At 43.8% G+C, this 24,603-nt stretch overlaps 1 long non-coding RNA gene across 1 annotated transcript in view; it reads right to left on the bottom strand.

Moving 5' to 3' along the window:
- Nucleotides 1–661: 661 nt before the first annotated feature.
- The window catches only part of LOC148017248 (uncharacterized), a 37,666-nt gene continuing 13,724 nt past the window's right edge, over nt 662–24,603 (bottom strand). The window contains exon 3 of the long non-coding RNA XR_015687864.1: nt 662–1,115. This is a non-coding gene — a long non-coding RNA (uncharacterized LOC148017248). The remainder of the gene's footprint in view (nt 1,116–24,603) is intronic.

The following is a 24,603-nucleotide window of genomic DNA, read 5'->3' as shown; positions in this document are numbered from 1 at the left end:
CAAGTGACAATTGTTTCTTTCTTAGCTCTTCTTGCATTTCTCGGCTTAATAAGAAACAATCCACTATTACCACATCAACATAAGCAATGGCTAAAGTAAACCAGCTAGTTTTAAGGTGTTGTCCTTGTTTTGCTTATATGGCATGCTAAATGCAAGGCAACTTTCACTACTACAATTGTACTTCGCACTTTAAGTTACACACTTTGCAATCAATTAGTGTTAAGCAATGACCACTCATTCTCTCTTGCTCTACTATCTACACACTTTCTCAAGCTAAGCTAAGCTACTGTCATCTCCACCAACATAAATCAATGTGAACAATATTGATTGCAAGCTTGATTTCTCCTATTTTCCAACAAACAATGTAGAGCAAACAAGGCTTTAAAGTTCACAATCCATTGATGTCCATTCAACATAGCTTGAGGCACTCTATGCAAGGAATGAGGTATTATTGGTCTGACTAATGAGTAGAACTATTTATGTTCTCAAGTTGGGAGTTTTCCTAGGGCTCCACTACTAGCCAACTTGTTCTCATAGGATTCTTTAGAAGTTCTCAACCTTTCTTATAACCTAGAAAGTTTGAAAGCAAGGCAACAACAAAACCAAATCACACAACGCACACCTTAATCACTCAATGAATCTGTTCTGACACATAGGACAACCCCATTTCTTAGCTTGTATTTCAGACAACCAACTCATACATCTAGCTCAATGGCTACAAGGCATGTTGTTAAGTGTTCTTTGGTCAATGGTCCTACTAAATCCCTTTTCGGAGGCATGTTTGCAAAGGGTGTTGGTCATTCACTTTCCTGTAACAAAGGAGCAATTGTGAAACATGTCTCATTCATTTCCAACCTTTGTATCTGTATTTGATGGAATGGGTCCTTTCTTGCCATCTTTTAGTCAACAGAAGGGTGATCAAGTAAGATCTAGCAATGGTTCTGCAAGGCTGAGCTCCAAGTCTTGTCAACATTTGTCACTTGAGGCATCTGTGTATTTGATGAACAATCATACTTCAGCCAATGTGTAATGTACACCCTCAACTCCTAATTTCACTTCATATTCTGATAGCAACCCCCAGTTTGAAGATTTTGAAGATATTGCACACGTGGGATCTACAAAGGACAATAAGACACTTGAGTTCTTAAAGGATCTGGTTTTTGGTCCATCGCCAAGACATCTCTTGAAAAAAACCAAGTAGAAGAGAGTTTCTTTCCTTTATTACCAGACTACCTAGCAGCTAGAACACTATTTTTCAAACAGGTTCGCATTCATATGGTGATCACTATTGAGGGGCTGTAGAGAAGTACTAAACATCATACCAAAATCATTCAAACATTGAAAGAGAAGACACAACATCATATGTAACAACCAAGGACATAGCTTTCAAGCTATGAGCATCTATGGCAGCCAATTAAAAGTCAGTGTGCTCTTTGTCACTTGAGCTACCGCAATGGTGTACCGTTGGATGAAATTATAGATGCAAGATCATCACCACTTTCTAGAAAGATAGATTTCTGTCCATTGGCAATTTCTCTTGTTGTTTTATGAAGGAATACGATAGACCCAAAAAGATGTTATTTCTAATGCAATAGCAACATCACTTGGTATTGTACCAGCCACCTCAAACTTTTGCAATGCTACATCCAGTATCTACTTCCATGACATCAATCCTAGTCTAAACTCAACTTGTGAATGCTCATATAGTATACTGCCCCATAATAGAATCATCCTTTCATGCAAGCCCACAGAGAGATTTCAAGGTTGAGACAGAACCCTTGCTTCTGGAATAGTACTTGCAAATAGGCCAACAATTGGAAATTAGCCATCAGAGATGGTTAAAACAAAGCAAATGATGTCATAGCAGTGCACGTCCGCACGCACACCCCTCAGAAAAAAAACTGTCTCAAGATTTTAGTGTGATTAGACAGCACTATTTGTCTTGTGTTTTTTCCATCCAGTGTGCTTGTCTATATTCTCGCATTTATGTATTCTGGGTAGTACCCATGACTTACGATTTTTGTATGCGTGTTATTTTATTTTTGTGCATATGTGTTAAAGATAAGAACCCAAGGATTTACTGTGAAGAACCCGTATGAGAAAGATTGTTTATCATAACCATGAAGATTATGATCAAAATATCCAAACCTGGAATGAAAAGGATTATCTACTGTCTAAATAGGTCTTACCAAAGAGGGCTGAACTGGTTCAAACCACATCTCAAGTATGAAATGGCTAAATGCAAGTGGCTGCAAATGTTTAAGTGGGTGCCCATTGGTAGGAGGGATGCCCATGAAAGAGCCCAATGCTAAGTGGCTTAACGCCAAAGCTCAAAAGCATACAAAGCGTGTTGTTGTGGCTATCATGATATTCCAGACCTCTATTCTTAATTTGCACCAAATTTAGCACTACTGACCCACACTCACAGGCGCCATACTCAGTAAGATTATCAGCAATGAATCACTTTTACAAAGCATCAAAACCATGGAAAGATAAAAGCCATGAGTTGATGTGACATGAAAAGCAAGGACAGTGAAAAGTAAAGCAGGGGTATGAAGTCCAGATATCTGGACAGATCTGAATGAATCAAAACACAAGTAATGCAGATGGAAAGCTTGAGTTTAGAATGCTAAATGCAAACAATTGGAACATAAAATCATGGAAAGTAGAGCCTGAACTGGGGTCGACTGGTTATAAATACATGAAGAGAAAAACATGCTAATCTTGGGCGATTGAAGAGAGGAATATTCAGAGTTATTGAGTCTTTGCACAGAGTACGGGTGCCTTAAACACCTAGCAAGGCTTGCCTAGAAACGTGCTTCTTTGTATTAGAGTTCTCATACAAGATCTTGAATTATGAAACCTACCTAGGCTCTCACCTAACCAAATTCCCGTAAAACAGAAGATTATTCACTTGTAATACAGAGTGTGTTTCATTGGTCTCAATTCTCATTTTCTCCTATCTTGCAATTCTTATTTGAGAACCCCATCAGTTAGTTTGCAAACCCCCTCGAACCCAACATGAAAAGCCACATCTAGATTTGTAAGATGGGAGATCACAATGTTCATGAAGCTGATAGGGACTTTGATAGAGATCTGATGATGCGGATATTGGATATATTTATGCAGATAGTTGAATTTGGGGATCTAGATATGGATATCAAGAGGCAAGTATTTCAAACATGTAAGCCGATGGTTGATCAAGGACTTTCTACGGGGAATGTGTTGCAAATATTGGAAACATGTAAACAGATAGTTGAATTTGGCAATATTGATATAGGATTCAAGAAACAAGTATTTCAAACATGCCAACATATGGTTGATTTACTTAAGCTACAACAAACCAAATAGATGTCAGAGTGCAACGGAGTGGAATCATATGACCAAGACTAAGAGATAGAGTGAACATAGAGAGAGAGAGAGAGAATAACACAAAAGAACTGAAAATGATGAATGCTAAGTAAAGAATGCAAATATGGACACGGGCTCAATGTGCATGCCTGCATATGTCCACCTCGACTTACCGTGCTGTGAATCTCAAATTCTGCACAAATCTCCACGTGCTGAGCCTAAAGATCTGTGATCTCATGTGCTAAAGAGTGGGCTGGGAGGCAACTATAAATAGGCTGCAAAAGTAAAGCAATAAAGTGCAGGTTGTCTGCATTAAATGCAGCCGACTCTACACGTGGAAAAAACTGCCAACTGCTGCTGGATGACCATCACACATGGCAAATGTTGCTGGCTGGCTGGTCCAACTACTCACACGTGTAGGAAACCTGTTGTGATAACTTATCAGACCTGCCACGTTGCACCTCTTGCTTGCCCATGACTGATGGTACCTGCCTAAACTACCATACAAGAGTGCACAACCGCAGGCAACTGCTCTAGAATGCCCAGACTAACAAGAAATGCATGTAATGTGCCCATCTCTGATGAATGCCTGTCCAAGGATGACCATATCTCTAACATCCCCTCTTAGATCTTGGACATGGCATAAGACTGAGGAATTTGGAATGTTGCCAAAGTAAAACTTGGGGAAGTGCCTTCGTAAACAAGCTTGCAAGATTGTCCTCCATCTTCCAGTACACCACATCAATAGTCTCATCCAAAAGCTTCTCCCAAATGAAATGATATTGTATCTCAATGTGCTTTGTCCTCGCCTGGAACATAGGGTTCCATGCCAAAGCAATGCAACTCTCATTGTCGCAGTAAAGAGTAGTAAGACCTATCTACGAGGGCAGCCAACCTCCTCCAATAACCTTCAAAGCCACACCGTCTCACATGTGGTAGAAGATGTTGCCCGATACTCCACCTCAATCGATGATAGAGCAAACGTGGGCTACTTCTAACTACTCCATGAAATAGCCCCAACACCTGAAGTAAAGCAATAACTTGTCATGGACCTCTTGTGGTCCACATCTCCAACCCAATCTAAATCACTCCAACCTATAAGCAAAAGATCCAAATCATTTGCACCTGCTGGATAATAGATCCTTAGGTTGGGGTTCCCCCTCACGAACCACAAAACCCTTCAAGTAGCCTACCAATGCACCATCTTGGGTTCACTCATGAACCCTACTAACAAACCTATAGCAAAACAGAAGTCAGCGCAAGGGTTGAGGAGCCAAATCAAAGACCCAATCTACTACCAATAGCGGGTAGTGTTGAAAAACCCTTCACCTACAGTTTGCGTTTTTGCATTTCTGTGTTTTGTGTTTAGGGTTTGCAGCCCCAAAAAGGGGCGCCATCCTAGAGTGACTGTGCCTATTTATAGGCCACTCTCTCATTCATTCCTTATGGCTGATTCATTTAGTCCGTCACCTCTTCTCTCCAGCCTCTCCATTACCCTCACACCCCTTTAGGAAGACATTGCGGTTCGTGGTTCGTTCATCATCCTCCTTGTGCTATGGCACCCTTGTTCCCTTGTATCACATACACTTCATGATTCAAAACTTCATCATTCCATTCATCAAAGTTTCTTCTCTCTTCTCTTCTCTTCTTCATGTTTTTGCCGAGTTCACTCTATGTTCCTCCCAACAAACCCTACTATCTTGCTAGTACGTCATCTTTTGACATGGTATCAAAGTTGAATCTGCTCAAACAATGGCAAAGATCCTCCACTCCAGTGAAGGCAAAGACCAATGGCGGGTTCGACATCCACTTCTCTTCTTCTTCTGTTGTCTTGCTGGTACGTCATCTTTTGATATGGTATCAAAGTTGGATCTGCTCAAACAGTGGCAAAGATCCTCCACTCCAGTGAAGGCAAAGATCGATGCGGGTTCGACATCCACTTCTCTTCTTCTTCTATTGCATCAACATTTCGTTTTAACAGGTTTTAGGCGTTTTCAACTTGCTGTCCATACCCTTTCGCGGAGGACATCGCAATCTCAGCTATCCCTTGCTGTCATCTATAGTCTGGCACCTATTTTCAACCTTCCACCCACAGTTTGCAACTGTTTACAGTAGAGCTACTGTTGCTGATCACTCTCCATTCAAAAAATAATCTCGTTTTTGCAAATTTCAGGTATTTCAGCTTGCTGCCCATACCTTGGACGCGGAGGATATCGTAGTCCAAGCTGGCCATTGCTGTGTTGAGTGTTGAAATGACTTGTTTTTTGGCTGATTTTTGTTGTTTTTGAGAGCTGAATGGTTGATTTTATGGGATGATTGATTGATTTGGAAGTGGTTTGAGAATGTTTTGGATGATATTGATTGTGTTTTTGAAGATCATGATGTTTGTTGGTGGTTCTGTGATGTTCTGATAGGTTCTGATTGGTTCTGTATACCTTCTGTTTTGTTCTGTTTTGGTCTGTTTTGTTCTGATTGTCTTCTGTAAGGAGGGAATGAGTATTGATTGATGAAGAATGAGATATTGTGAAAGCTTATTGAATGTTTTGTGAGAGTTTGGAATGAGTTGAGAGTGAGTTATGAAATTTTGATGACCTTCTGTAACCTTCTGTAGGTCTTCTGTAGAGCTTTTGCTTCTGTTCTGTCTCTGTTTTGTTCTGTACTGTAGCTGTTCTGGTACTGTTCTGTAGACTGTTATGTATGCTTCTGTAAGTGTTCTGTGGAATGTATGTGTGACTTTAGGGAAAGTTTTCTAGCCTTGAAAAGAGGTGAATACAAGTGCAAAAGAGCTGAAGGAAGTGGAAGAAGTAGCTGCTGAAGACTCAAGAGAAGACTAGAATAAAGTGACAGTAGTGAGCTATGAAGAGAAACTGTAGTGGCTCTGGTGACTCTTCATATCAGACATACCTCTTGGGAGGGGTATCCACGACCTAAGAGTGATTATTGAGAGTAATTTTTGAGAGATTGTAGTGAGGACATGATGTATTATTGATGGAGTGAGATAGAGAGAGTCAGAGATAGCCAATTCTACTCAAACAGAGTGATTGTATATGAGAGATTGAGAGAGAAGGCTATGAAGATATTGAAGATGAATACTATGTGATGTATTTCCATTCAAAGATGGTGTACTTCTTTGCTTTCTTTGTTCCATTGATGGATTTTGTGAAGATGTTGAAGAATATGGTTGATTCTATTAAAATCCGTGGGAGATCTACATGATGCTGCATGAAGATTTGTTGTGCCTGGTGTTCTTTTCTTCATTGTGATCATATGAAACATGATAAACAAGCTTGTTGATGTTACAAGATAGATTTTCTTGCAAGAGAATTCCTTTTTCCTTGGTGTTCCTCTCGGGGCTCCATGTTTTTGGTGCGCAGCCGGGGAATCTTGCCATCAACAAGCACCAAAAGAGGCTGAAAATGAAGGAAATGGCATTGCCAAGAAGAGAAGAATTCAATGGATGTTTGTAAAGTTCCTTCTTCCACTGAAGAGTTGGAATTTCTCATAATCAAAGCCACTTTCCACAAGAAGTTCATCCCACAATGGCGGAAACACATCACCATCATGATGCATGCTCTATGTGGTGGACAGTTTCCTCTTCCTATTGAAGCAGCAGAAACTTGCATCTTGGTGGAAAACTGTTTGGGAACAAACTGAAGAACAGAAACAGAGAGAATGACCATCCATGGAAGATTTGGCATTCATTGAGAAGTTTCCAGACAACATCAAGTGGGAGATTGTGAAGAAGCTTCAGGAGTCTTGGTCTGTAGAGGTTCACAAAGATAAGAAGGAAAAGAGTTGGAATTTGTTCGTGGATGCTCAACAGCAAGATACATGGGATGCTTAGTGTACTGATAATCTTCTGTTTGTTCAATTAGCAACCCACTGAAAGTTGGTAGACAGAGTGTTTTTCACAACATACACTATTGAAACCATAAGAAGCTGGCATTACTATGATGATAGTACCACCACAATGCTCAGACGTATGCATTTTGACACCTTCAAAACCGAATACCTTCCTCTCTGTAGTGGCATGAAAGCAGAATTCAGGGACGTTGAAAAGAAAGAAGTAGAAGAAATGTTGGCAAGAGAGTCCTACAGAGACTGAGGCCTTCTGTTAACCCTCTGTGGAGCACTAACAACATAGTGGAGCCAACCCCCTGATGAATGACGCAATAAAAAGGCAAGCGTTAGAACGAGTCCAGAGGTACGTGAGAAGAGAGAAAGCAAAAATCAGAGCCGAGAGCGAGCTCGCAGCAGAAGCCGCCTTTGACGCCCTTGCGGAACTCTTTACAGAAGTCCCAATGGCACATCAAGCCCTTCCTCCTCCTGCTGGAGGTCCACTTCCAAGCCAGATCCGTCCTGGAAATATTGATGACAGACCAGCGAATGTAGTCCCATTGCCAGTTTTTAAGGGAGAGTACAATGAAGATCCCGATCTTCATGTAGCAGAGTTTATGGTAGCATGTGTGGCTAACAATGCCAGAACCCCTGAGCATTGGTTAGCAATATTCCCCGCCACTTTCAAGGGCGCAGCGTTTCAGTGGTATGAGAGACAAGCAGCAGGAACTTTTGGCACATGGGACGACCTGAAGTTGGCCTTCCTCACTAAATTCAGGCGTGAAGGTTTTGAAGAGCGGATAAGAGAGGAATTTATGAACCTAAGTCAGTCCTCTGGAGAAAGAGTGGAAGCCTATGTCTCACGAATGGAATCCATCCTGAAGAGATGGACTAACCATAATCTAGATGATGGCATTCAGAAGGGAGTGTTTCTCAGAGGATTACAACCAGAAGTCCGTAAGTTTGTGGAGCTGCAAAGACCAGCCACACTGCAAGCTGCAACAGAAGGTGCAAGACTGTACAATGAAGTGGAAGCTCGATTGGCGATGAATTCAGGAAGAGGAGTCCTACCTCCTCTGATGCCAGGAATGATGTACCCACCAAATGCAGTTCCAGGGACTGTTCCCTATCCCTACCAACAGATGCCCTCAGTATCACAGTACAGTGCACCAAATCCACAGTGGCCACAATCCATGCCTCAAATGATGGCTCAACCACAACAACCATGGTCTCAACCAATTTCCTCAATCAAGTCAGCAGCAACAGTGGAATCCTACCAACTGGAGTCAACAGCCAACAGTTCAAACAGGAGCACTGAATCAGAACCAGAACAGAGACCCCTCTGTACCAGCCCAACCCGTTTATGCAGTGATTACAGAGACTCCTCAAAACCCTCCTGCCAGTACGTCCGGAGGAGAAAGCTTGAAGGATTATTTATCCAACTCAGTTGCAAACATTAAGAAGGAGTTGATGGATGTGATTACAGAGCAACTACAGACGTTGAAAGTGAATACCGCTAGCATATCCAACGTTGCAGGAGCAGGAAGAGATGTGATGCGGTCAAACACTTGGTGTGGTAAGTGTCATCAAGCAGGCCATTTAGCCATTGAATGTACACGGAAACTAACCATCCCTGGAGCCTTCTGTTCCTACTGTTTGCGGAAGAATCATACAAAGGACATTTGCTCCCTGAAGGAGATGCATGATAGGAGAAGGAAGGAAGAAGACGCAAGATTTAACTTGCTGGAATCCAAAATGACAACACAAGATATTGGACCCAAGCCTAGAGAGTTTGGTCCTAATTTCGGACCCAGAAGATTTCCTTCCCAAAGTTACAGAGGCAGACAGTCTGGCGGTGGTCAGAGATCAGAAGTGGAGTGTTACAGATGCGGAGAAAAGGGACACATCTCACCAAATTGTCCAAATCCTCGAAGGTCAGTGGATTACAAGCCCTTATGCAGTCGTTGCAAAGGAGAAGGCCACACTGCAAAAGACTGCCCAAGTCCAGCCCCAGCGAAAAACAGTGCTACTGATAGTCCGTCCAAGGCCCAAGAGCCTACCTCCAATTTAGTGGAATTGGAAGTTGCTGCCATCACGCGTGCAAAGCAGAAGGAACCACCTATCCAGAAAGAAAATAACCCTCCTGCCAGAACAGTGAAGTTCAATCTTCCACCAGAAGAACAGAACAGAACAGAGCCTAACAGTGCCGTACAGAGCCCTACAGTGCCACAGAGAGTTACAGAGACAGTTACAGAGGCAAGACCAGAGGTCCAGGATACAGAAGAGGAGGACGTGCCACAAGTGGCAGAAGAAGTTCCCATGATTCCTCTGATGGAAGAAAGAGGAAAAATGAAAATGGGTGTTGCCCCATTCCCTAATCGGTTAGAGAAGCCAGTGGATCCTATTAAGGAATACGATCTGGTCAGAGATCTAGATACCTTTAAACCAAACCTTACATTTCGACAATTATTGATGTTGTCTCCCAGTTGCCGGAAAAGATTCAAAAGTATACTGACAAAAAGACGTGGTTTAAGGATTGCTCCCTCAATAGTAACAAAGTCCAACAAGGCTCCAGAGCCTGTAAAAGAAGTGGATGTGGCTAATGCTTTCCTAGATCCAGGTACTCCAGAGACTGGCGCGTGGATAGAAGGCTGCTTCATTGCAAATGCACTAATTGATGGAGGCTCATCAGTGAACATTATGACGGATGTGACGATGAAGGATCTAGGCCTACAAGGTGTGCAACCCACCCAATGGCTCATCAGACTGGCGGATCAGAGTAGAATCAAGCCTTTGGGCATTCTCCCATATGTGAAGACTACAGTGGCTGGAAAAGATTATTGGCTGACCTATTTGGTGGTGAAGCCAAACTCTTATGGTACGTCCTATCCCCTGTTACTGGGCAGACCATGGCTTTTTGAAGCCCGAGCAAGGACGGATTGGTTTAAAGGAACTTTGACCTTGGGCAGAGGACCCAACAAAGTGGTGCTGAAACTGTATGGTTCTCAAAAAGGCCATGGATCCACCTCCTTGGAATTATCTTCTGATTCCCCTAACGAGGCTACAGATGGAACATCAGCAGACGAAGATGCTGTCAAACAAATCCTTCCCAAGAAAGTAATGGCACATTCCTTTACAGTGGATACTGTAAGCCGACTTCCAACAGATGCAAAGCCATTATCAATGGGTGAATACTTCCTGCCTGAATCAGGAATGCCTTCTGAAATCACTTCTGACAGTGAGATAGAAGCATGGATGTACTGCTCTCCCTGTTACATGGCCACAGCAGAAGCAGAAGCTGAAGCAGAGACAGAGACAGGAGAGGACACAGAGAATCTGTTTTTCTGTTACAGAGCTCCTACAGAAGCAGAAGCAGAAGCAAAAACAGAAGCAGACGCGGAGACAGAGACAGAGACAGAAGAGGATGGATATGATATGGACGAAGAAGATTATGGAAGTGAAATGGAAGAGTCTATCCCACCTGAAGAGGATACATTTAAAGAAGAAGTTCCAGAAGTATCAGAAGCCGATGAGCTCGTGCTATGGGCCAGAATGGCGATGGTACCATTCGGTCTGGTAAATGGATCTTCTCATACGCAAAACTTTTATAAGGGATGGATTAAGAAGAACAAGCCGTCTTTTAAGTGTGGCTCCTGCCGTCCTAACCCATCCTTGCCAAAGAAAGATGATGATGATGCACCGTGCCAACAAGCACTAGTCTGACAAACCCAACAGAAATTAGAGGGTCCCTGTCATGTGACGTTCCTGGATGTGTCATCTTCAGAAGATGAGTCTTCAAGCCAAGACGTAATTAATCTTGAAACCAAACCCGAAACAGCTCTAATTCCATTCCAACGTCTTAAAGAGCAACCTAAGTCTCCACCAAAAGAAGAAGTTGGTTTTAGTGGGACATCAGAAGAGGACATCACTCCCTTGAAGGAGTCGGATCTGTATCCAGAAGCAGTCCGTGGGACCTTCATTCGTGAAGTAGAAGGTGAAAGGCAATTAATCGTTGTGGATGCTGAAGGCACTGAACGCCATTTGAAGGTGGGTAGCAGTCTCCCAGAAGAGGAGTTGTCAACTTTGTACAACTTGTTGAAAGAAAATTTGGACGTGTTTGCATGGTCTTACAAAGACCTAAAGGGGATTGATCCCACAATATGTCAACATCATATTGATTTGGAGCCTGATGCCAAGCCAGTACGGCAACGACAGAGGCGAATGAACCCGAATTATTCCACATTGGTGAAAGCGGAGCTGCTGAAGCTTCTGGAAGCCGAGTTCATCTATCCAGTGGCAAACAGTGAATGGGTTTCACCCATCGTGGTTGTACCCAAGAAGAATGGCAAATTGCGAATATGTGTGGATTTCCGAAAACTTAATTCCAAGACGAAGAAGGATCATTTTCCTATCCCTTTCACAGACCAACTATTGGACACAGTGGCAGGACATGAGCTTTATTCCCTTCTGGATGGATTCAGTGGATACAACCAAGTCCAAATCGCAGAAAAAGACCAATCCAAAACAACCTTCACCACAGAATGGGGGACCTATGCTTACCGAGTGATGCCATTTGGGCTCTGCAATGCCCCTGCTACTTTCCAACGAGTCATGATGGCCGCATTTCAAAATCATCTGCACAACTTTATTGAGGTATATTTGGATGACTTTTGTGTCTATAGTTTGATCAGTGAACACTGGGGACATTTGGAACAATGCTTTGACCGATGCCGGGAGTATGGGATTTCCCTCAACCCCGACAAATGCATCTTTGGAGTCTCTTCTGGAGTTCTGTTGGGCCACATTGTCTCTGCACAAGGGATATCAACAGACCCTGCAAAGATTGAAAAGATTGCAGCTCTGGCAGCACCCACCAACCTCAAACAGTTGAGGGGATTCCTAGGCCATGTGGGTTACTACAGAAGGTTCATAGCCCATTTTGCAACAAAGGCAACCTCCTTGCACAAGCTCCTGAGGAAAGATGCAGAGTTTACTTGGACAGAAGAATGTGACAAAGCCTTCCACACTCTGAAGCAGTGTTTGATAGAAGCACCCATTCTGCAACCTCCTGATTGGACGAAAGAGTTCCATGTACACACTGATGCATCAATTGAAGGCTTAGGTGCTGTCCTCTGCCAGAAGGGCTCCTCAAAGCTGGACCAACCGATCTATTACGCAAGCCGAAAAGTCACTGATAGGGAACGAAACTATACAGTGACAGAGCTGGAGTGTTTGGCAATGGTGTTTGCCCTGGAGAAGTTCCGCCACTACCTCCTATCCACCCACTTTAAATTTTATGTGGATCATGAGGCCTTGTCCTTCTTGATGAACAAAGCAAATGTGAAAGGACGATTGATGAGATGGCTCCTTTTATTCCAGGAGTTCGACTTTGAGGTGATTACTAAGCCTGGTCGTTCCCATGTTCTAGCTGATCATCTGTCGCGTATCCCACAAACTGCAGACGAGGAGCAGGATGATCCAGACCTCCCTGATGCTTCCCTATTTTTGGTAGAAACTGTCACTCCCTGGTATGCAGATATTGCCAATCTGTTGGCAACCCAACAGTACCCTCCTGGTATTTCTAGTCGGGAAAGGAAGAAGCTCATGCTAGAAACAGCCCCATACACCCTGCTCGGCGGTGCACTGTACAAGAAGGGCAAAGATGAAGTGCTCAGAAGATGTGTTGCAGGAGATGAGATTGGGATTGTTCTGAAGGCTTGCCATGACGAGCCATGTGGAGGTCACTTTGCAGGAGAAGCTACAGCCAGGAAGGCTCTGCTAGCAGGATATTGGTGGCCTACCATTCATAAGGATGCCTATGATTATTGTAAAAGATGTGATGCTTGTCAAAGAATGGGGAAACCCACGAAGACAAGTGCCATGCCACTGCAACCTATCCTTCCCTTAAAGCCGTTTGAGAAGTGGGGCATTGACTTCGTAGGTCCGATCGACCCTCCCACCAGAAGGAAACAGAACCGATACATCCTCGTATGTACGGATTATGTCACAAAGTGGTGTGAAGCTAAAGCCCTAAAGCGGGACGATGGTAACAGCGTGGCCCTGTTCATGTACGAGAATATCATCACCCGTTTTGGTAGTCCCTTAGAGCTGGTAAGTGACAGAGGCACTCATTTCCTCAACAAAGTCATGGAAGAGTTGACAAAGTTGTATAAGATCCGCCATCGCAAGTCCACTCCTTATTACCCCAGAGCCAACGGCCAAGTCGAAGTCATGAATCGTATCCTCTGCTCGATTCTGACAAGAACAATTGCTGCACATCGTCGTGATTGGGACGATCGACTTACAGAGGCCCTCTGGGCGTACAGAACCTCCCATAAAGCAGCAACAGGACAGACACCTTTCCAGCTGGTGTATGGAACAGAAGCTGTTTTTCCTGTTGAACTGGAACTACCCTCTTTGAGAGTGGCGATCAAAGAGCGTTTGGGGGATGATGATTCACTGCAACGCCGTCTCCTGCATTTGGAATGTTTGGACGAAATTCGCAGGATGGCTCTACAGTGCATGGAAGCCACGCAAGCTCAACGCAAGGCTTACCATGATAGTTTCATCAAGCACAAGGAGTTCAAAGAAGGTGATTTGGTCCTAGCCTATGATTCACGCTTTGGCAAGTTTCCTGGCAAGCTCCAGCAGCGGTGGATGGGCCCCTATAAGGTACTTGCAGTCAACCCTAATGGCTCTGTCCAAGTGCAGACCATTGATGCCTCTGATGATCCCTTTCTGATCAATGGATATCGCCTGAAGAAGATACCTCTGATGATCCCTTTCTGATCAATGGATATCGCCTGAAGAAGTACTTCCCTCCTTGGGGATCTTGACAATTATGGACACTTGATCCTTTCCCTCGTTGGCGCAGCACTGTACTTCTTATGATGCTACTTCTGATAGCCATTCTTCAGCCACTTCTGATGAGGTGGACGCAACCCTTTGTCCCCTCAAAACCCCCTTCCAGCCTTGATCTCTTATCCTCTATTTTCCACCAGCGACAGTGGCGAGGTGGGTTCTGACAAATGGTCTTTCTACCATTCCCTTGTTCAATATAGAAAAAAAAAAGAGAAAAAAAAAAACAAAACAAAACATATCGGTCATGGGAGAAAATGACTTAGGTCCCTATCATGCCAACCTATTCTTCGAGAAAAGGTGGAAACACCCTCGGAAATAGGGGAAAACAAGAAAAAACAAAAAAGAAGAAAAAAAAAAAAAAAAAACAAATCTGTTATGAGAGAAAAGGAAGCAATTCCCTGTCATAGCAGGCCTCGTTCCAAGAAAAGGTGATAAACACCCTTGGGCGAGAAGCTGGCTGTGAAAAAGGTGGTAACACCCAACAGTCCAGAAAGTGGATTTATTAATTGATATCCCTAGGATCCAATTCCGAAGCTGCCTCCCTTGGTACGCTGTGTCCTGGGTCTTTCTGCAAAGTGACTAACTGTCCTCTAGCAGACGACATGTTCCTGTCCAATACAATAATCGATTTGATGGCTACCTCCCTGGGTACTCCTCTTCAACAACTGATGACGCGATCTTCATCGACAACCCCTTGAGTGATGTGAGCTTTCATCCTAACCGGATGGGGAAGTGAGTATGGTTGCCCTCTGTAATTATCAACAGAGCGTGAGACAGAGGGTGGGGCGAGAGACCAGTCTTTTCCCTTCAAATCAAATGAGAGGTGAGAAGTGTGAATGAAGTGTTGCACTCACGGGATGGGCCTCTCCATGCACAAAGCACAATTTGTTTCTGTGCACTACACCATAAGGCTCCCTGGCCTTCCTTCTCGCACCGTATGCCGGCACAGGGCGGGATGCACTGTTGCACCATCAACTGCGCACAATGCATACACCCTTTGCACAAGCGACTGTGAGGATTACATCAATGGGTTTCAGGAAAAGGCTGCTCTCCTGTATCTATCCACAGAGCGTGAGACAGAGGGTGGGTTGAGTGTGACTGGAGTTTCTTCAATCAATTACCGAGAGGTGAGATTGAGGGACGTTACGACACTTGGAGTCAGGTATGTTCCCGTTTCCCTATGCACCCACGGGATGGGTTTTTGCCATCATCACAAGACACATTACCCTGTTCTGTACACTGCACTGTAAGGCTCCCTTGCCTTCCTCCTTGCACCTATGCCAGACGGGTTGGACGCACTAATGCACCATCAACTGTGCACCCTGGCATACTCCTGCACCATTCCCCCCTTGTCGATTCCTCAACCGGGTATGAGATATGGGTCTTAATCCTTATTCCTCGAGTGATATTAGTCATGGGGCGAGTGACTGTTCTTTCATTTCAATTGAGTGATTGAGAGTTGAGTGCAATATCCCTCATCATCGACGAATTTCCTACAATTCCTTCCATCAGCTACCTCCCTGGGTGCTGCGGCGTGGTCCCTGCCCTGACGAACGTGTGCTGTAAAGATGCCTTGGTCCCTCCAGCGCCGACAACAACACTGGACGTGCCATCGATACTCAACCTTGATTCTTGACGCAACGGGCCAAGTTTTTCTAACCCTACAACTTCTGTTTCTTAGTGATGTTCATGTTTTAAGTGTGGGGAAGTTAGTGGATGGTCTGTGGCGTGGTCCTAGGTCCCTGTTGCTCGGTTAACCCTATCCGTTAAGGTTTTAAGTGTGGGGACGCGTCCCTGCGCGTCTACATTGCATATCCTTTGCATATGCCTTACCCTGCTCATGCATGTATGCCTTGCCTTGCTTTTACCCTACGGGGGTCCCTTCCCACCCACCCAGTTATGTTCCCCCCACCTTTGGGGCTGTTCCCTTGCAGTTTTCCTTCATTCCCTAATTTTGCGGTCCTGTCCTGTGAATGCATCCTACGTTCACCAAAATCCAAATCCAACCTTATAGCCCTGTTCCTCCCTTCGAACTGCTCATTTTTCCTTTTTACCTACCCCTGTTCCGGTGCACGGTTTTTGAGTTATTAATTTTTGAAGCATTTTACGCAATTTAGATGATTTTCCATGTGAACGCACTTTTCTTGCTTCGGAACCGTGATCTGACATCATAGCCCTGACTAGTGCTTTTTCCCTGACAGTTTTCCTTTTTATTCCGCATCATTCCGATATACGGTTTGTCCGTTATTAATTTTCCGGGTTTTCACGACTTTTTCGTGTGTATTTTTGACATTTTTCCATGTGAACCTGCCCTGTTTGCATCGGAATTCCAATTTGATTTGACAGCCGTGTCCCCTGTGCCTTCCCCTACCTTTTTCCTTTTTTCTCCACCCTTTTTCGACTTCCGGATTTTTACTTATTAATTTTTAAATGAGTTTTCGGGAGTATTTTTGGAGTTTTTCACATGAGAACCCCTCCTATTTCCGCCGGAACTGCGTTTTAACGTGATCACCCTGTGCCACTCCTTTCTGCAGACATTTTTCCTTCTTACTGCATGTTATTCTGGTAAACGGTTCGTCCGATATTAATTTCTGATCCCATTTTTGGGTTTATTTTTTGGGTTTTTCCCATGTGAACGCGTCTTCTCTCAGTCGGAATTATGTTTTGACATGATAGGATTGTCGGGCACATCTTTCTGCACAGTTTTCTTTTTTTCCGCACCTCATTCCGATGCACGGCTCTTTCGATATTAATTTTTAAATTGCGTTTTTGATTCGTTTTTTGTGTTTTTTGCACGTGACCGCCCTTTACCCCTCCTGGAACCCCCGTCCCGTATTTTCCTTGTTTTCCGCCTGCCGTCCTGCCCACTTTTTGTTTTTACGCTATTTCGTTTTGACGTCCGGATTGGGAGTTATTAATTTTTCTTTATTTTTACGTGTATTCGCGCGCCCGTTTTACGCGTGAGCGCGCCCTTTTTCGATTTTACGAGTCTCCACGCGCCCCGGTCGTGTCCGCCTAACCCGTACTGTCATCCCAGCGTCCTTTCAATCCCGTCACGACAAATTTTTTTACCCCGCCCCGCGCATGTGCACGGGACGGAGGTACCTACCCTTGTCCCCACCCTGCCCACCCCCCTACCCTACCCTTGTCCCTACCCTTCCCCCCACCTGCCCACCCCATGGCCCCCCCCACGGGCCCCCCACCCCTTTCCCCTAACTACCCACCCCTTCCCCCCAACCGCCCCTTTCTCTCCCTCTCTTTCTTTCTCTCTCTCTCTTTCTTTCTCTCCTATCTCTCTCTCTCCTTCTTTTCCCCCCACGTCCGTGCTTCTCCTCCCTCCTCCTCTTCCTCCCTGCGCCCCCCAGTCCTCCGTCGCCTCCCTCCCCTCCTCCCCCGCCTCCCTCCCCTCCTCCCCCGCCACCAGCGACCTCCTCCTCTTCCTCCCTGCGCCCCCCAGTCCTCCGTCGCCTCCCTCCCCTCCTCCCCCGCCTCCCTCCCCTCCTCCCCCGCCCCCAGCGACCTCCTCCTCTTCCTCCCTGCGCCCCCCAGTCCTCCGTCGCCTCCCTCCTTCCCCAGCCCACCAGCGACTTCCTCCTCCTCCTCCGCCCCCAGCGACTCCCTCTCCCTTTTCCACCGCCCCCGCCCCCAGCGACTCCCTCTCCCTTTTCCACCGCCCCCGCCCCCAGCGACTCCGCCCCCAGCGACTCCCTCTCCCTCTTCCACCGCCCCCGCCCCCAGCGACTCCGCCCCTAGCGACTCCCTCTCCCTCTTCCTCCGCCCCCGCCCCCAGTGACTCCCTCCTCCACCCCCGCCCCCAACGACTTCCTTCTCCTCCACCGCCCCCCCCAGCGTCTCCGCCTCCTCCCCCTCTGCCACCTCCTCCCACCCTCTCACCTGCCCCAGGTTAGCCACTAACCTTAGATTAGTTAACACTAACCTAACTGTGATTCATTACTAACCTAGCTTAGGTTAAAAATTCACTTAACTAGGGTTAGGTTAAAAATTCACTTAACTAGGGTTAGGTTAAAAATTCACTTAACTAGGGTTAGGTTAACCTTAACCTAACTATAGTTAGTCAACTAACCTACCTCAGGTTAGTCTTTTCCCCACTAACTAAGTTAGTCTCTCCTAGGTTAGTTAGAACTTACCTAGACTAATTTAACTAACCTAGACTGACCCGAGACTAACCTAATTGACTTAGTCCACCCTAGACTTAGGTAGACTAACCTAATCAACCTTGACTTACCTGACTAGACTTAGGTAGACTAACCTGACTTATCCCACTAACCTGACTTAATTGACTTATGTTTAACTGACTTATTTGATTAATGTGATTTAGGTGACTTAATTAATCACTACATTAATTTTCCATTAAAAAATTTCAGAAAAATTTCTAAAAATTCATTTTGCCTTTTGTCAATTTTTGGAAATTTGTCTGCTGGAAATTGTCTACCCTATAATTTATGAAAATTCCACATTTCCTAAATTTACCCCTAAATTGCAAAAAAATGTAGAAAATTCATTTAAAAAATTGCAAAAAATTTCTAAAAACATTCTCAAAAATTCCCCTCACCTCCCTTGCTCATTTTCCATTTATTCAAATATAAATAATCACAACTAAAAATAAAAAATAAAAATAAAAAAAATAAAAAAAACCAACACAAACCAAATCCACCCATCTGCTAAGGTGTTGTCATTGTTGTTTCATCAGTGCTCTTTACTTTTCCTTTACTGGAACTCTTCCGTGCGCATTCCTGCATTACATACACACCCCTTCCAGGTATTTATTTTATGTGCTTTATTTATTTTTATTTTCCCCCTTAATCACAAATTAATTGTTAAAATGAACCCTTTAATTCACCTACCGTTTCCACGCGCATTCGCGCTAAATACACATTTTTTTAAATTAAAATGAACCAACCGTTCACTTAGCACGCGCTACGTGCGCTAAAGAGGCACTTTAAATTTTATTAAAATAAACCAGCCGTCACATGAGCACGCGCTGGCAAAAAAGCGCTCCACATCACCTTAATTTATAATCAATGAATTGCATTTAGAGACCCAGTCGGGAATCGAAGTCCGGGAATCGAATAACTGCACCGCTTAACCTAATAATTGGTAATTAAATTTATAATAAGGAACCGTCATTTTCTTGCTAAGGTTTATCACCTAATAAAAATTCACCCATTTTTAATAAATGCTTAAACTCAACCCTTCATTAAATTAATTCCCCCTCACTACACTTAATTCCCCTTTTTAATGAAGCGTTTCGTGGGATGGGTATGCGCAGTCATTAGTGTTATTTTCCATGGTCCAGTCTTGGTTCTATCACAGATTTAGTTTTGATTTGTGTCGGATGTGGTATTGTTTTGGTTTCCTGTATTCGTTACGGTTACGGGTACGGTATGCAGTTTTTTTCTTTTGTTGCCTGCTACGGGGTTCAGGGTGTTTGTCTGATGCATCGCATGAAGCTTTCGGTCGCATTTGTCTCGAGGTCATGTCAAATTTTTTCTAGGATGTGGTTTGCCTGGGGTTAGTTGGTCGAGTCACGTTTTATTGGTAATTCTCTTATCCTTGGTTTTTGTCTGTTGCTTTGCAGGCATTCTCCTTGATTGTCTGTGTTTGTGGTGTGTGTGTAACCATCTGAATGGCGCCTTCTCATGCTCCTCCCCCTATCCAGTACGTCCCATTAGTTAGTAAGGATTACTCGTCCCTACTTACTTTTGAGCCCCTCACGAAGGCGGGACTTGCTGCTTTTGTGGCCACTCCTTTTCCATTACTTCCAGAGGATCCGTCCTTATGTGATGAGTTCCTGGCCTCTTACAGCAAGAAGACAAGCGTAGTCCAAGGAATGTCTATGACATTGACGTCTCGAGGCTTAGGGAAGGCTCTATCTTTACCCTCCAAAGGAGAACCTTTTGTGACCACTCGTCAGCTCTTCTCTAATGAAGAGATTCTCAAGCTATTGAAGAAGCAGACACGGGAAATCCTTGATGTTAAGAAGGTGATAAACTCTTCCGGAGTTTCGTTTTCTATGATTACTGATCCCGTATGGAAGACGATGTGTCAATTCCTTCAGGATAGGTTTATGCCTGCCAAAACGCCATCCCATTATTTGTCCAAAGAGCTTTTCACAGCTTCCAGGATGGTGTTGAAAGGAGTTGCTATTGATTGGAGCACATACCTCCTTACTAAAATGGATCAGCATTTTGTTAAAGTCACGAGGGGTAATGTTACCAATGTTACCTATGGATCATATTTGTCTGCCTTCTTGACCTATTCAGATTTACAGAAGACTGTGCCTCCACCTCCTCCATCAGATCCAGTACCTCCTCCTCCATCTTCAGAAGAGTCAGCACCTATTGATATTGAGGATGATGATTTTCCGCCTCCCCTGGTCATACAGCGCAAACGCTTGAAGAGGGTAGCGGATAAAGCCCCTGCTGTACTTCCCTCAGTGCCTATCCCTGCTACTTCTGGCAGTGAACTCCCTCGGTATCTCACTTGCAATAACATGTTTCGAGCACATAGAGAAGGATCCTTGGAGATCTCAGTTCCCTCCCTGAACAGTCTCGTTTCAGGAGATGCCATTCCTTTCCTCTGCAAGGATATTCAAAGTTCCATTGAGTTGTCAGTGACAGCCTGTGTTCAACAGCTGTACGCATCTTTCTATGAGGAGCTCATGCAGTCTAAAGATCAATTGCATAAGGCAACATCTGAGTTAGCTTCTGCTAAGGATACCCTAGCAGATCTATTTAAGCAAATGGAACAGCAAACCCAACTGGTTGCCACTCAAAGCGATGAGATTTCTTCATTGAAGACCCAGTTATTCGAGGCTCAGTCACAGGTTACTAGCCTTTCAGCAGAGAAGGAGAGGATGTCCAGCGAAGCGAAAGAATTCCAAGTTCTTTTAGATGACAAGCTTTCAGCTTTACAGACTGCTAATGACACAGTGGCCAACCAAGCCTCCCAAATCCAGCAGTTGCAAGATCAGCTTGCAAAGTCCCGCTCTGTTCCTCCAAGCCCTCCTGTTCCATTAATTCCTTCTCTTTCACAGCAGGATTTGGCTGCCCTACAGAGACAGGCTACTTTGTGCCCTCTATTCCAAGATAAAGTGGAAAGATTGCAGTCCAGAATGGACTTGTTATGGTCTACCTTTGAACAGTTTCAGGAATATGTCCTACCAGACCATTCTTTCTTTGTCCACTACCACTTACAGAAGTTGGTCTTCTACATGAAGCTTTCCACGATGGATTTACCTTTTCCAGAGGATAGCTGGAGTGGGGCTTGGTCTGCTGAGTTGTTGACAGAGGTAGTCAGAATGGTCTTTGAAGATTCTGTCACGCCAGACACCATGTTGATGTCATACATGTATCTACGAGGAGATTTGTTAATTCCAAATGAGATAGATATGGCATGGTATGTGGGGGATGTGGTCTTACAGGCTGTTTTATATGTCAATCATTTGGAGTTGCGCATAGCTGATATGTTCCAAAGTTATTCCTCCAAAGTAGCTGATTGTCAGGATAATTCGTGGCATCCCATGATTGATTCGGTGGTCCTAAATCAAAGACAAAACACAGCTCCTACCTTTGTACAGAGTACTAACCAACTGAAGATGGATCTCTTAACCTATCTTTCCAAACATAATCCATTTGATGCTACCTTCTTTGATGCCTATCATAGACGATCTCTCTTGGGACCTTCTGTTCCTACCCTCCTCTATTACCAACAATTGGCTCACCGCTATGCTATATATATTTCCCTTTGTCAAACTAATTCCACAGTAATTTTACCACTTCTTTTCCAACCTTCAAATTTCCCTCAAATTCCTATTTTCACTTACTGTTCCTTTATTGAGAATAGGGTATTTTCCCCTTCTCCACCCTGTCCTTCACCCCTCATAAATGTACCCTCCACATTTCCTATTTATCAGTTAACACCGTTCCTTAGTGATTCCTTACAAATTTCTGCCACTCCTTCTTTAACCTTTTCTTCCTTTTATGATTTTTCCTATCCTTCCCTACATCCACTTTCCCTTATTCCATTACCCTCTCCTAACACTTCCATATCTCAACCACCTCAGTTGGTTAGTGACTGTGACGGTTTTGATAATCAGATTTCCAGAAGAAGGGGATGGAGTTCGGATGATTGCCTTACAGGACCGCAGATTAATTGGCCAGTAATTCCGGGCGAATGGACAGCTTCCAGTCAAGCTTATCAAAACTATGTTCATTTTGCCCAGCAATATTCACAGTCTGCAGATCCCTCAGTGAGATTAACTACTCACTTTGCTTGGTACCTGGCGTATATGCATAGGCACTCTCATACTGATTCAAAGACTATTCCAAAGTTGTGCATGAATGTCAATGTTAGCATTGATTCCCAACAGCTGGAGATATTGTATTTTCATGCCCTCTGTTTGCCTAGCAGATACTTGGTCCTGTTGGAAAGGATGTGCTGTCTCCAATTTTTTCAAAATCCTCCTAAAAACTTTGTAGATGAATCCTTATCTATGGATCGATTCTGACAACATCAATCTTTTAAGAGGGATCATCTTCATTGATACCTTTCCAATGTATGGTGGAAGCTTTTTAATGAACAACTCTCTTTTTGAAGAAGTCATTCAGATGGTTGTCTTGTGTATTAGTGTTTGTGTTGTGAGTTCCTTTATGTCAAACGAACGTGGTGGTTTCCTATTGGATTTTGTGTACGAGCTATGTTTTGGAGATTTGTAGAGATGGGGTCGTGGATGGAGTATTGAAGATGATGCTGATGAAGAAGAAGCAAACTTTAATATCCTTTACAAATTTGTGATGATTTTTAGTTTGATAAGAGGTGTTAATTTCAAACGAGTTTTCCTTTCTTTGTATTTTTATATCAGAAACAGGTTATAAGTTGGGGTCGTGGTGGATGCATTCTTTGTGAAAAGATATTGAAGATCAAAGTTGAGCTCTTTTGAACTTGTATTCCCTTTTTCCTGGGTCGCGAGGACGCTTCCTTATTAAGTGTGGGGATATGTTGAGTGTTGAAATGACTTGTTTTTTGGCTGATTTTTGTTGTTTTTGAGAGCTGAATGGTTGATTTTATGGGATGATTGATTGATTTGGAAGTGGTTTGAGAATGTTTTGGATGATATTGATTGTGTTTTGGAAGATCATGATGTTTGTTGGTAGTTCTGTGATGTTCTGATAGGTTCTGATTGGTTCTGTATACCTTCTGTTTTGGTCTGTTTTGTTCTAATTGTCTTCTGTAAGGAGGGAATGAGTATTGATTGATGAAGAATGAGATATTGTGAAAGCTTATTGAATGTTTTGTGAGAGTTTGGAATGAGTTGAGAGTGAGTTATGAAATTTTGATGACCTTCTGTAACCTTCTGTAGGTCTTCTGTAGGTCTTCTGTAGAGCTTCTGCTTCTGTTCTGTCTCTGTTCTGTTCTGTACTGTAGCTGTTCTGGTACTGTTCTGTAGACTGTTATGTATCCTTCTATAAGTGTTCTGTGGAATATATGTGTGACTTTGGGGAAAGTTTTCTAGCCTTGGAAAGAGGTGAATACAAGTGCAAAAGAGCTGAAGGAAGTGGAAGAAGTAGCTGCTGAAGACTCAAGAGAAGACTAGAATAAAGTGACAGTAGTGAGCTATGAAGAGACACTGTAGTGGCTCTGGTGACTCTTCATATCAGACATACCTCTTGGGAGGGGTATCCACGACCTAAGAGTGATTATTGAGAGTAATTTTTGAGAGATTGTAGTGAGGACATGATGTATTATTGATGGAGTGAGATAGAGAGAGTCAGAGATAGCCAATTCTACTCAAACAGAGTGATTGTATATGAGAGATTGAGAGAGAAGGCTATGAAGATATTGAAGATGAATACTATGTGATGTATTTCCATTCAAAGATGGTGTACTTCTTTGCTTTCTTTGTTCCATTGATGGATTTTGTGAAGATGTTGAAGAATATGGTTGATTCTATTAAAATCCGTGGGAGATCTACATGATGCTGCATGAAGATTTGTTGTGCCTGGTGTTCTTTTCTTCATTGTGATCATATGAAACATGATAAACAAGCTTGTTGATGTTACAAGATAGATTTTCTTGCAAGAGAATTCCTTTTTCCTTGGTGTTCCTCTCGGGGCTCCATGCTGTCTATCACAGTTTGGTGCTTGTTTCTAGCCTACCACACACTGTTTGGAGCTAATTGCAGCATAGTGACTGCTACTGCTGGTTTTTCCTGCGTTTTTAGTTTCTCTCTCCTCACCTGCGTTTTGTCTTTCTCTGTTCTCCTCATCAAAGAAGAAAAAGACTAGTGGCAAGTTTGGCATCAACATTTGATTTCTCTATCATTTCTGTTGCATATTGGGAGATATCCTTTTTCTCCTTTCCACCCTCCCTTCTCCAGTTTGCCATAGCGGTACCATGGCGTCTCCACCGACAGATTGTCCTTGTACTGTGTGCTACTACTGCGGCACGAATAGTCATCCCATCAAAGACTCTCAACATCGACCTTTACTCCCAACCCCTCCAAAGTATATGCATCTTCCACCAAGCACTCCT

Source organism: Lygodium microphyllum, chromosome 22, assembly GCF_053477565.2.
Source record: "Lygodium microphyllum isolate KBCC chromosome 22, Lygodium_microphyllum_v1.1.10, whole genome shotgun sequence".
In the NCBI taxonomy this organism is placed as follows: Eukaryota; Viridiplantae; Streptophyta; class Polypodiopsida; order Schizaeales; family Lygodiaceae; genus Lygodium; species Lygodium microphyllum.
The sequence above is the reverse complement of the archived record's forward strand: the minus strand, read 5'-3'. Positions and strand labels throughout refer to the sequence as shown.